General features: G+C 43.8%; 1 non-coding gene across 1 annotated transcript; it reads right to left on the minus strand.

Annotated features, from left to right (window-relative positions):
- Positions 1–2,454: 2,454 nt before the first annotated feature.
- On the minus strand, positions 2,455–2,527 carry Trnak-cuu (transfer RNA lysine (anticodon CUU)). The gene has a single exon. It is a non-coding gene; the product is annotated as a tRNA-Lys (tRNA).
- Positions 2,528–13,721: the final 11,194 nt, after the last annotated feature.

The raw sequence follows: 13,721 nt of genomic DNA on the forward strand, positions 1-13,721 counted from the left end.
CCGCAATTACCAGTATGCGCTTTAAATCTTAGATACGGCGCCTCTTGAAACGCCAAACATATCGACTACTTTGATTACGAAACCACCCACCATACTAGCACCAACAATTTGCCCACATTAGAATTCACTTAGCTCCTACACAATACTGCTGTGACCACGACTGATACTTGCAAGGTTTCCAGCACACTGTACAGGTGCCATTCGTGGTCCAATACAACGGCGCAACCTGCAGGCTGGGCCTCGTTCTGCATTTGTTTTCAACCATACATTTCTCGCGGTGTTCCCGTATTTTTGTCCAATTACTGTACACAGGTTACAACCTTCCTAAGCTTCATCAAGTGTGCTTCCGTGTTCGTGGGCAGCAAGTTGGCAACCCTTCTTTTTAATTACTGTCTTTGTATAATTTACATTCCACATCTTGTAACACTGGTTGTAGTTGTTTCGCATTTGATAATTATAGTTCTCTGTGCTGGTGAACGAGTTCAAGTTTCGGAAGGAGTTTGCTTACTTAAAAAAGAAAACCCTCATCCACAGTGCCCACATCACCTTCTTGCTGGCAAAGCAGGAGGGCCACACTAACTCCCTGTATAGTCCGATTCACGAACGATGGCAGTCTGTGGATGGCGAGAGACGGACAGGATTGCAGTTTTGCGCTTCCAACTGACAGTTACATTAACTGCATAGAGGAGCTTGGGCTTCAAGAAAGTATGTATCCTGCAAATCATGTCTCTCGCTTGCTTATGTAGAATTTGACGTGTACCATTGTCATTAGCCATGACAGCTCGCAACAAATAAACAAACATTCACTAGCCGACCCGGGTAGCCGCGCGGTCTGAGGGGCGTTCCCATACGGTTCACGCTGCGATAAGTATCTTCAACTAATTTGTTTTTCATATGAGGCCACTTTCCACATATCAGGTAAAAGTTAACAAGCACACTGTGAGAAAGTCCACACGTTGCCTTGGTTCGCTTTAGGAATTTCCATATACTGAATGTGTGGCACAGAATAATGTACAACAGCCACTGGCCCTTTTTTTGTGTCGAAAAATCAGTAACAGCTAACATCTATCTGGATGTGGTACAACAATTTGTGGAATCGTAACTGAGAGATTTGCAGCCTGATGTAATTTTTCAAAAGATGGTGCACCATCACCAGAGATATTGCTACGTGTTTTACCGGCCTAGGCGAGAACGGTAAAACGAAGTCCCTCTCTTTTACTATCATTGGTCTCTCCGATCTCCCCCCCCCCCCCCTCCACCTATTCCACCGCACCCACCATCACCGTCAATATCCAACGGCACAATATTGAAAATCCATTATACTTTCCATATTATTGTTCCACGTTTTTTCTCCTCGTTTCCTCAATTTTTTCACTGGTTGATTTGAAATTTTTTCCGCTTTTTGCGCAGCCACCTGGTCTTGTCTAATGGTACAAACGTCCCTGACCACATTGGAGATTGCATGTAAGAAATTTTCTTAAGGAAATGTTCCCCGACAGGTGGAATGGGCATGATGTTCTCACTGCCTGACCTGCAAGCTCACCACACGTAACGCCTTTAGATTTCCTTTGGTGGGGCAACGTAGAGGACAAGGTTTACGTCGCACAACTGTCGGTTCTGGATACATTAAGAAGACTAACAGATGCTGTTGCTGGTGTTACACAAGGAATGTTGTCAGACATACGGCGTGAAGTCGAATGTCGATTAGACATTCTTCGAGCAACGAACGGCGCATGTCTTGAAGTTTATTTCATTTGTCACAAACCACAAATTTGTAAGCTCTGTAGTTTTTGTGAAATAAAAATTGATAATTGTACTAAGACTTTAGGTCCACCCTATATATCTCATATAGCGATAATAACGCAGAGCAGAGATTAGTGGTACGGTACAGGGCATGAAATAAAACTCTTGGTGCGGGTAAGTGAAATGTAGTTAAATAAAATAGAATTACGTCGAACACGTTCTTCAAACATTTGAAAATAGACACAGTTTTGTGCCAGTGCTCTTTTACGTCAAGAATTTTAAAAATTGGGCACAATATTGCCCCTATAATCCGAAGCAGCGATATTATTTTCAATACTAACGATAGATTTTCCCCGATAAAATGTGCTGTACGGTGCGTGGTCTCTGACAACCAGGGTTCCGTAGCGTGTGCTACGTGGATAAACCACCTCTGCTTTCACATCTTTTTTCATGTCATTTTATTTCTTGAAAAGCTCGGCTTTAATTTTTTTAACGGCGCATCATGTGTTTGCATTGGGCACAGCTACAGTCAATTCTCGCACGTGACATCCTAGGTGGACCGCTCAATCAACCTACCGCGTGGACGAGGTCTTCACTAAACGCATTCACAGTGTTTTTCTAAGTTGTTCTCGATTGCTCTCTCCTGAGACTTGCAAATTCGTGCTAGAGCGAGCATGGATTGCCGCCGTAGCACAAGGAAAAAAAAAATAGCGCCCAACGTGGGGCTCGAACCCACGACCCTGAGATTAAGAGTCTCATGCTCTACCGACTGAGCTAGCCGGGCTTACACTTAACGTGATTCTACAACACATTATATATTAGTAGGGAATCAGGGCTTATTGGACAGAAAGTGACTCAGTATCTCTATCTCACCACTTATCAGCTGCCCCATCTTATCTCCTAGCTATCTCATTGCCCTTTACACGTCAAGATAGAGAATTAACTGAGAGAGCCAGCTTTGAGACGGCAATCGTATTCTGTACGCTGAAGCGGCAGACTTATCAGTAAGCAGGCAAAGTATTTCAATGTCTTTCTAGTGACCCTTATATTCCGTACTGTCAAACTGGCACATGTTCAAGTCGTGACTAAATAACAGCTACCATACATTATTACCGATATGATTCACCTTAAGTGGCGATTTTCTTTCATACTGCCGGCCGGAGTGGCCGAGCGGTTCTAGGCGCTACAGTGTGGAAACGCGCGACCGCTGCGGCCGCAGGTTCGAATCCTGCCTCGGGCATCGATGTGTGTGGTGCCCTTAGGTTACTTAGGTTTAAGTAGTTCTAAGTTCTAGGGGACTGATGACCTCAGCAGTTAAGTCCCATAGTGCTCAGAGCCATTTCTTTCTTACTCTTCGACTGTTATGATGCTGTTCACAAGCTCTAAAACTATGCGAAAGATTGTCCATATCACAGATTCATATGATTCAAAGGCTGTTAAGGTAAAATAACTTTTTCACATAAATACTTTCACACTCACACAATGTCACAGTGTCCTGACGTGTTCATTTATCTGCAAAAACTTAATAAATGATAATCCTTTCGTAGGAGTGTCAACTGCCTGTCTGCTGTTTTTTCTATAATTCTTCTAATCTTCTTCCCCTTAACTAGTTGACAAATACGACGATGTTGTGTCTCTGTGTTTAGGGTGCCACAAAATCATGGTCCACTAAAAAATCTAATCGCATATCTAGGAACTGAGAATCCAATCTAATCTCACAAGTGATTCTGAAGCTGCACTTGCTGTAGGAAAGGTGTTGACGTTCCCTTTGTTTGAACACAAAATGTGGTTACAAGTTCTGTACAAGTAATAGTTCGGAGCACAGCATTCACTTACGGCAGCAGCCGTTGGTTACACCAAGAAACTGTGAAGCACTGCAAGTCCATGAAATAAGCCAAAATTCGTCTTAGTACTATGGGAATTCCAGCCCAGGGCCGTATCGAAGGCGTAGCAAATAGGCGCCCTCCAAGGGCGTAGGCACACAGAGGGAGGCAAAAACTGACCGAACAAATGGTGGTTTAAGAATTAACTGGGAGAGATATGGGAGTTCCTTACCTCTTGTGTCTCTGCCTGCGAGACGAAACGTTTCCCTAGGCCCGCGACTAAACATAATCTGTAGCCGCTGTGCGAAAACAGTGTTACTTCGTCCCAGTAGCTTCATAAATAAACATTACTGCCAGACAAATGCCTGTCGCTAACATGGTTTATGTGAAAAAGTGCAGCGGTTCACACAGCTGCCGTCCAAACAGCTCGCTCATGTTCAACAACGGGAGTTGTTGCTGCTACTTTTCTATGGTATCGTATAATTTCAAAGACTAGCGTGTTCTGCTATTTGACCGAAGACTTCGATTTTTTTGACAATTTTTTGTGACTGAGACCTGGAACGAGACATGACGGTGGAGGAAGCAAGCAGAAGAGGATGAGGGGTTATGTTATTTGCATGTCCCACCAGTCACATTTGCTGCTCCTAGGTTTTGGTTGTTACGATCTGTTGTTAAAGTTAGAATCTTCCGGGTTGTTAGGCCGCGTCATATTTCCTCTAAAATAATCAACGTTTCGACCCCTCTGCTGGGATGCTGCTCAGGATCTTCTGGTGTCCACTACTGCTAGAAAACTGCTAGCACATCGATTATTGTAGAGGAAATATGACGGGGCCTAACAACCCAGAAGACGTCGACTTTAGTGACAACGGCCACGAAACTCGGCAGACTGACATACGATTTGTTGTGTAAGTAAAAAATAATTCAATAATTAACCTTTTGTGGCTGAATAATAATTTTGCGAAAATGTTTAGTCGTCGTGCCGGTAGACAAGTAGTCTATGTCTCTTTGAGAAATTGAGCCTCCATATAAGACGTATGCTCTACCACTGCTCATCGGCTATAATGCTCCATTACTTCTGCCTGAAGAACACTGAAAGTTGGCCTCCCTTACTTGTTAGGTATTCTGTTGGAATTCTTGCTCGAATTAAACTGACATAAACTTGAACATCGAAAGTCTGAAGTTCCTTTGCTAATGACTACGCAGACGTATAATACATGCAGTTCTTGTATGAAATTTCATTGATTGGTCGTCAGTTCTGGTTTGATTGATGTGCTATAGGCGTAGAATTACATCGATACGTGCCTGTTACAGCCACACCAGACCGAGACCAAGTCCACAGTGTACGTTGTCAGCATGGAGGAATCCGGCGTGATCTGGTAACCATACGGAAGTCGTGGGTTGATCAAGCGGTCACCCTGTGAAACCACCTGTGCGAAAAACCGTTTATGTAGCGAAGCGTAATACGACCACATGATGCACAGTTAAAAAAAAATTAGAGCTAAACTTTTCAACACGAAGCAGAATTGCATCAAATGAGTTGTAAAAGTAGTTGAGGTTTTCCACTTAGTACATTAAGCACATGCTTCCCTCCCTTCATTGTCAGGAATCGGGTACCGAACTGCTTCTTTCATCTGGGAGAATTAACTGTTTGCAATTTCCTATTGAAAAAAAATAACATTGTTTAGGCTATGAGCGCAGTATTATGCACTATTTTTAAAACGCTCGAAATAATAGATTATAGACATGTGACTATTTTAAAATGCTTGAAGAATAAATTCGACACTTTTAAGGATAATACACTATAATTACACAGACGGTCCGTCCCCGGTAGCTGAGTGGTCAGCGCGGCAGAATGTCAATCCTAAGGGCGCGGGTTCGTTTCCCGGCTGGATTGGAGATTTTCTCCGCTCAGGGACTGGGTGTTGTGTTGTCCTAATAATCATCATTTCGTGGAAGTCGCCGAAGTGGCGTCAAATCGAAAGACTTGCGCCCGGCCAACGGTCTACCCGACGGGAGGCCCTCGTCACACGACATTGCACAGACTGACAAAAAAGTGAAGCATCCAGAAAGGAGATGAGGAAACAAAATGAAACATCACTGTGTGAGCGGGTATGTGATGTTATTTCGGTGATTACAAAATCGAGTCAAATAAGCAAAGACCTTAGCAATACAGACTGCTTATGAAGCATGAAATTGCACCAGTTACGGCCTAGGCTGGGTTGGGAACAGTATCATAAAGCCATCGTGTCGTTTCTTGAGACACGCTGGTCCACAACTGTTACATATAACTGGCCCTTGATATCATGAATACTGGCACTGGGACGGAACTGACGTCCGAGCTGGTTCTACACACATTCTATAGGGCACAGATATGGGGATGTTAGTCACCAAGGGACGACCTCAATATCACGTAGACACTTCACAGAGATAAGTGCCGTGTGTGGACGACCATTGTCCAACTGGAAAATGGGACCACGATACGTCACATGAAAGGCAACACATGAGGACGCAGGACTTTGATGATGTACCGTTGTGCCGTCACAGTTCCCTCAGTCACTACCAGTTGCGACCTCAAGTCATACCCAGTGGCTGCCCACACTATGACACCAGAGTTGCACTGATGCGCCTCCCCAAAACGCTGAGGGGCAGGACCACACCCTAGGTCGCCGACATACTCACTGGCGATGGTCATTCGGGGCAGTTATAAGTAGGCTGTTTAGGTGTTTATGTTGGCAACGCCACGTAGCGCTCTGTATGAAAATCACTGACTGTGCTGTGTGCAGTCTGTGGCTGGTTTGCATTGTTGGAATATTTGCTATTGTAGTGTTGGGCAGTTGGATGTGAACAGCGCGTAGCGATGCGCAGTTGGAAGTGAGCTGCCAGCAGTGGTGGATGTGGGGAGAGAGATTGCAGAGTTTTGAGAGCGGACGATCTGGACGTGTGTCCGTCAGAAAAAGGAAATTTGTAAGACTGGATGTCATGAACTGATTATATATAATGACTTTTGAACACTATTAAGGTAAATATATTGTTTGTTCTCCATCAAAATCTTTCATTTGCTAACTATGCCTATCAGTAGCTAGTGCCTTCAATAGTTAGAATCTTTTATTTAGGTGGCAGTATTGGCGCTCGCTGTATTGCAGTAGTTCGAGTAACGAAGATTTTTGTGAGGTAAAAAATATATATAAAATCTTATGGGACTTAACTGCTAAGGTCATCAGTCCCTAAGCTTACACACAACTTAACCTAAATTATCCTAAGGACAAATACACACATCCATACCCGAGGGAGGACTCGAACCTCCGCCGGGATCAGCCGCACAGTCCACGACTGCAGCGCCCTAGACCGCTCTGCTAATCCCGCGCGGCGTTTGTGAGGTAAGTGATTCATGAAAGGTATAGGTTATTATTAGTCAGGGCCATTCTTTTGTGGGGATTATTGAAAGTCAGATTGCGTTGCGCTAAAAATATTGTGTGTCAGTTTAGTGATGATCAGAATAAGTAAAGAGAGAAATGTCTGAGTAGGTTCAGTTTTACTCAGCTGTCTCCGTATCAAATAACGTAGAAGTTTACGAGCACTGTCATTTATAAATTTTCCAAAGGGGACGTTTCACAGTGAAGTACCGCGATTCTCTGCTGAACACAATCCGACGCCACTCATCAGTGGACTGTACTTCCTGGTCATGGTACCACACCAAATGCTGAGCGGTTCTAGGCGCTCAGTAGGAACCGTGCGACTGCTACGGTCGCAGGTTCGAATCCTGCCTCGGGCATGGCTGTGTGTGATGTCCTTAGGTTAGTTAGGTTTAAGTAGTTCTAAGTTCTAGGGGACTGATGACCTCAGATGTTAAGTCCCATAGTGCTCAGAGCCATTTTGAACCAAATGCTGTTGTGGTGTCAACGATACCCTCCGCATGGGACGGTATTTCTGTAATTCGGCCGGTGCTAATCTCCGCCAATGTTGCAGGATGACGCAGAATGTTTGCAAGGCGTGCATTTCTTATCCTCAGATGGAAGGCGCGGATATGTGTTTCGTGCAGAATATGGCAAGTGATCGTGCAGAATCTTGACTACGGGTATGCTTGCCCTCACAAACCCTTGCAGTCTAACATCGGACTACTGTCACAGCCGAATGCCCCACAAATGTGGATGTTCCACTATCAGCCAGTCAAATGGAGTCCCACAATAAGATCCCTTTCAAAGCTCTTGTCAGATGCTGATAACTGTGTCCCATACCAGCATATGGTATCTCCGTGTGCTTCAAAGCAGTCACTAAGTACTATCTGACGTTGTTCACGTCCATTGCATATCGTGCCATATTAGACCTACTGTCAACTCTAAACAGGAGGACCACTAACGTTCTGTGATAGTCGTTCTATCTGTTACAGAGAATTGCATTTGTAATAATTTAGATAGCCGCTGATAGTGTGTACGTGACATTTGACTATGTCATCTGGGTGTTTCACTTTTTTGTGAGGCACACAGATTTCTTAGACAACTGAAAGGTAACAAAAAAATGCAACAACCAAGACAATCTTATTGAAACTTAATTCAACTATAAATGCTGTTCAACACAATTAGCCATAAAATGAAAGTTTCAAATTATCTTACTGAGTAATGATTTACGTCTACACATACCTACAGTATCTTCATAACTTAGTTGTCTGAAAACAGTAGTTTCAATGCCGAGCAAAACCAAGACAAGCTCTGCTGGCGCAGATAATGATAAAGATATATGCGACCGGTTTTCCGGAATATGTCCGTGTATGCAAAGTCTGTGGTGGTATTGATTCGCGTTCCCATGTTAATGGTGGCAGTCTTCCGAATGCAGAGGCCTGTTGGGGTGTAGGAATGTATCACAGTTAACCTTACCACCTCCTAGACGACCGAATAGTGAACTAATACGTAGCATGTGCTGGGCGGCTTTCGTGATCAGGTGTAACTTTGAGAAGATGGTGCGTTTGCGGTGGAGCTTTATTCCCTCCCATGTGAATTGTTCGGCCGACTGCTTCTGTACATTTGGTGCCTTCATTTAGTTGAGGGAGGATCGATTGTGGTGTGTGTTGGACATACGTTTGCCTGTTCTCTAGACGTGTGAAAGACCATAGTTAGTTTGTAAAGAATATTAATCATCTCGAACCTGTTAGATGACTGACTTCGATATTCGAGAGTGCGAATATCAGTTTACTCTACTAGTTTCTAGTCAGTCAATGGTTTACAGCACGCTGCACCTTGCTGAAGTTTGGTGTTTGTGGATAAATAATTTACAGTGTATACGTTGTGCATTATATTGCGTTAGCGATCGGGAAGCTAGTGCGGTGTTCTTGATATCGAGATGTACAGCGAAAATTGACGGTACTCGGTGATAGATTCCCTGATTGGTGATTGGTTTGACGCTCCAATATTCTTGAGAGTATCGTTTGTATTTGATGACCTGTACACAACTTTGCGATGTTTAGTTGTCTGTGCAAAATGGTGATCAGTGTAAAATAGTTTATTAACACTGAGTGTAGCGCCTGTAGAAAGAAAAAACAGGTTGGGGGTGTATAGATTCAGGGAAATGTCGGTGCAATTTAGCAGTCTTTGCAAAATAACGACAGAAAGCCCCAGAATGAACAGAAAGAAAAGGTAGATGGTGCTTCGATACCGACGGCGTTAGTAATTCGACTGGTAAATTCGATAAGATCTAATGAGAATGCTCGATTGATTGTGGTGGGATATATGATCGATGAGAACATTTTTGTATGTTGCGAGCAGGAAGGCTATCACGTTATATCCGGGAGGTTTCTCTGCCTCGTGATGACTGGGTGTTGTGTGGTGTCCTTAGGTTAGTTAGGTTTAAGTAGTTCTAAGTTCTAGAGGACTGATGACCATAGATGTTAAGTCCCATAGTGCTCAGAGCCATTTGAACCCTTTTTTGTCCGGGAGGAAGTCTCGATTCGGCCATATAACAGGTTCTGTTAGGGCAGGAATTTTGGCGCATACAAGCTGCGACCACAAGAAAGCGAGCGTTAACTATTTCTGGGGCGCTATAAAACTTACGGAGAGCTGGACATGGCTGATTCTTTTCTTTTTTTTTCACAAAGCCATGTGACGTAAGAATAACATTGAGAATGTTTTAGATGGCGATGTGTCAGTCAACCTGGAGCGTGTAGGTGCGGTTGAACGCGTGTGTCAACACACTCTGTGCTATTCTGCCTTCAATGGTAAAGACAAGTGGCGCCTGAAGATGGCTCGAATATGAGACTGGCGTGAGCGCGCTTTGGAATGCTATGACAGTATAACGGTGACTGCACAGAGCAGACCTCCACCTGTGGTCGACGGCCGCGGTTTGGGGTTGTGACGGACCGCGGTCCTGGACGGACGTCTGTATGTGTGCTTTGACAGCTGACGGGCGCGTTGACCGCAAATGGGCGCGAAAGAGACTGTAGCGTTTGCGCTCTGTATATATGCCTTGCAGACCAACACAGACAACGATAGTTCAGGTATACATGCCGACGTCGCAAGCTGAAGATGAACAGATAGAGAAAGTGTATGAGGATATTGAAAGGGTAATCCAGTATGTAAAGGGGGACGAAAATCTAATAGTCATGGGCGACTGGAATGCAGTTGTAGGGGAAGGAGTAGAAGAAAACGTTACAGGAGAATATGGGCTTGGGACAAGGAATGAAAGAGGAGAAAGACGAATTGAGTTCTGTAACAAGTTTCAGCTAGTAATAGCGAATACCCTGTTCAAGAATCACAAGAGGAGGAGGTATACTTGGAAAAGGCCGGGAGATACGGGAAGATTTCAATTAGATTACATCATGGTCAGACAGAGATTCCGAAATCAGATATTGGATTGTAAGGCGTACCCAGGAGCAGATATAGACTCAGATCACAATATAGTAGTGATGAAGAGTAGGCTGAAGTTTAAGAGATTAGTCAGGAAGAATCAATACGCAAAGAAGTGGGATACGGAAGTACTAAGGAATGACGAGATACGTTTGAAGTTCTCTAACGCTATAGATACAGCAATAAGGAATAGCGCAGTAGGCAGTACAGTTGAAGAGGAATGGACATCTCTAAAAAGGGCCAACACAGAAGTTGGGAAGGAAAACATAGGTACAAAGAAGGTAGCTGCGAAGAAACCATGGGTAACAGAAGAAATACTTCAGCTGATTGATGAGAGGAGGAAGTACAAACATGTTCCGGGAAAATCAGGAATACAGAAATACAAATCGCTGAGGAATGAAATAAATAGGAAGTGCAGGGAAGCTAAGACGAAATGGCTGCAGGAAAAATGTGAAGACATCGAAAAAGATATGATTGTCGGAAGGACTGAGTCAGCATACAGGAAAGTCAAAACAACCTTTGGTGACATTGAAAGCAACAGTGGTAGCATTAAGAGTGCAATGGGAATTCCACTGTTAGATGCAGGGGAGAGAGCAGACAGGTGGAAAGAATACATTGAAAGCCTCTATGAGGGTGAAGATTTGTCTGATGTGATAGAAGAAGAAACAGGAGTCGATTTAGAAGAGATAGGGGATCCAGTATTAGAATCGGAATGTAAAAGAGCTTTGGAGGACTTACGGTCATATAAGGCAGAAGGGATAGATAACATTCCATCAGAATTTCTAAAATCATTGGGGGAAGTGGCAACAAAACGACTATTCACGTTGGTGTGTAGAATATGAGTCTGGCGACATACCATCTGACTTTCGGAAAAGCATCATCCACACAATTCCGAAGACGGAAAGAGCTGACAAGTGCGAGAATTATCGCACAATCAGCTTAACAGCTCATGCATCGAAGCTGCATACAAGAATAATATACAGAAGAATGGAAAAGAAAATTGAGAATGCGCTAGGTGAAGATCAGTGTGGCTTTAGGAAAAGTAAAGGGACGAGAGAGGCAATTCTGACGTTACGGCTAATAATGGAAGCAAGGCTAAAGAAAAATCAAGACACTTTCATAGGATTTGTCGACCTGGAAAAAGCGTTCGACAATATAAAATGGTGCAAGCTGTTCGAGATTCTGAAAAAAGTAGGGGTAAGTTATAGGGAGAGACGGGTCATATACAATATGTACAACAACCAAGAGGGAATAATAAGAGTGGACGATCAAGAACGAAGTCCTCGTATTAAGAAGGGTGTAAGACAAGGCTGTAGCCTTTCGCCCCTACTCTTCAATCTGTACATCGAGGAAGCATTGATGGAAATAAAAGAAAGGTTCAGGAGTGGAATTAAAATACAAGGTGAAAGGATATCAATGATACGATTCGCTGATGACATTGCTATCCTGAGTGAAAGTGAAGAAGAATTAAATGATCTGCTGAACGGAATGAACAGTCTAATGAGTACACAGTATGGTTTGAGAGTAAATCGGTGAAAGACGAAGGTAATGAGAAGTAGTAGAAATGAGAACAGCGAGAAACTTAACATCAGGATTTATCAAGTCAATGAAGTTAAGGAATTCTGCTACCTAGGCAGTACAATAACCAATGACGGACGGAGCGAGGAGGACATCAGAAGCAGACTCGCTACGGCAAAAAAGGCATTTCTGGCCAAGAGAAGTCTACTAATATCAAATTCCGGCCTTAATTTGAGGAAGAAATTTCTGAGGATGTACGTCTGGAGTACAGCATTGTGTGGTAGTGAAACATGGACTGTGGGAAAACCGGAACAGAAGAGAATCGAAGCATTTGAGATGTGGTGCTATAGACGAATGTTGAAAATTAGGTGGACTGATAAGGTAAGGAATGAGGAGGTTCTACGCAGAATCGGAGAGGAAAGGAATATGTGGAAAACACATAAGGAGAAGGGACAGGATCATAGGACATCTGCTAAGACATGAGGGAATGACTCCCATGGTACTAGAGGGAGCTGTAGAGGGCAAAAACTGTGGAGGAAGACAGAGATTGGAATACGTCAAGCAAATAATTGAGGACATAGGTTGCAAGTGCTACTCTGAGATGAAGAGGTTAGCACAGGAAAGGAATTCGTGGCGGGCCGCATCAAACCAGTCAGTAGACTGATGACAAATATATATATATATATATATATATATATATATATATATATATATATGTCTTCGCTCCCTTCCGATAGGCGTCTAGGTGAATCCGTATTGGGATAGGAATTTATGAGAAATAAAGTATGAATGAGATGACGCCGCTTGCAGGACGTGGGCGGGGGCCTGTGTGTGGTGTGTGGTTTGACAGTAGACTGATGCGTAAAGTTATCGCTACCTACTGTGTACTCTGCTGGGCAGGGGCGGTGGACTGTGCTTGAGCGCGTTCATTGCATTATTTTGCGAGCAGGTCTGTAGGCTGTGATATGCGCTATTCGGACAGTTTACGAGTACTTAGCGTGTCTACACATCAATGTGCTGTATTATTTAGGAGCAGTTTGCTATTGTGTACTGAAATTACGAGTTGGTTACGTGTCTGTGGGCTGTGCAACATGGCCCCGGGAACATCTGGTTCAAATGGCTCTGAGCACTATGGGACTTAACAGCTGAGGTCATCAGTCGCCTAGAACTTAGAACTACTTAAACCTAACTAACCTAAGGACATCACACACATCCATGCCCGAGGCAGGATTCGAACCTGCGACCGGCGGTACATCTGGGTGGGTGTTTTGTGATAGCGTGATAGATATACTCTATCGTTAAATAAGTTGTTCAAAATATCGTAAATAGAGTGCTGTCAATCCTTACTAATCCCTGCAGCCCAGAGCAGGCTGAGTAGTTTACCCTCACCATCTTGGTTTACGCCAGGAAAGGGGCGATGGCGTCCTCTGCTGGTGGTACTGGGTACTAGACCTCGTGGAGAACACACGGTTTGCCGCCATCATGGATAATTGTATTTGCGTCATCAGTTGGTGTCACTGTGGCGTCCTCTGGGGGCAACGAAATGTACTAAGCCAGTTGGGTCTGGAGCTCCTGGTGAACCCACTAGGTGGCGCCATCTTAGATTACGGTACTTGCGTCACTACAGCGTCCTGTAGTGGCGGTGGTGCTGCCTCAAGCAGAGTCTTTTTGATGGATTATTATTTTCAGAATTTAGGAGTTGTTTGGCTATCTGGACGTAAATGCTCTGCAATGTTTATGAGTGGTTCGCATGTCTGTAGGTTGTACAATGTGTTATTTTTGACGGTTTACAATTAGCAAGAGT

The sequence above is a fragment of the Schistocerca cancellata genome, chromosome 9 (assembly GCF_023864275.1).
Source record: "Schistocerca cancellata isolate TAMUIC-IGC-003103 chromosome 9, iqSchCanc2.1, whole genome shotgun sequence".
NCBI lineage: Eukaryota > Metazoa > Arthropoda > Insecta > Orthoptera > Acrididae > Schistocerca > Schistocerca cancellata.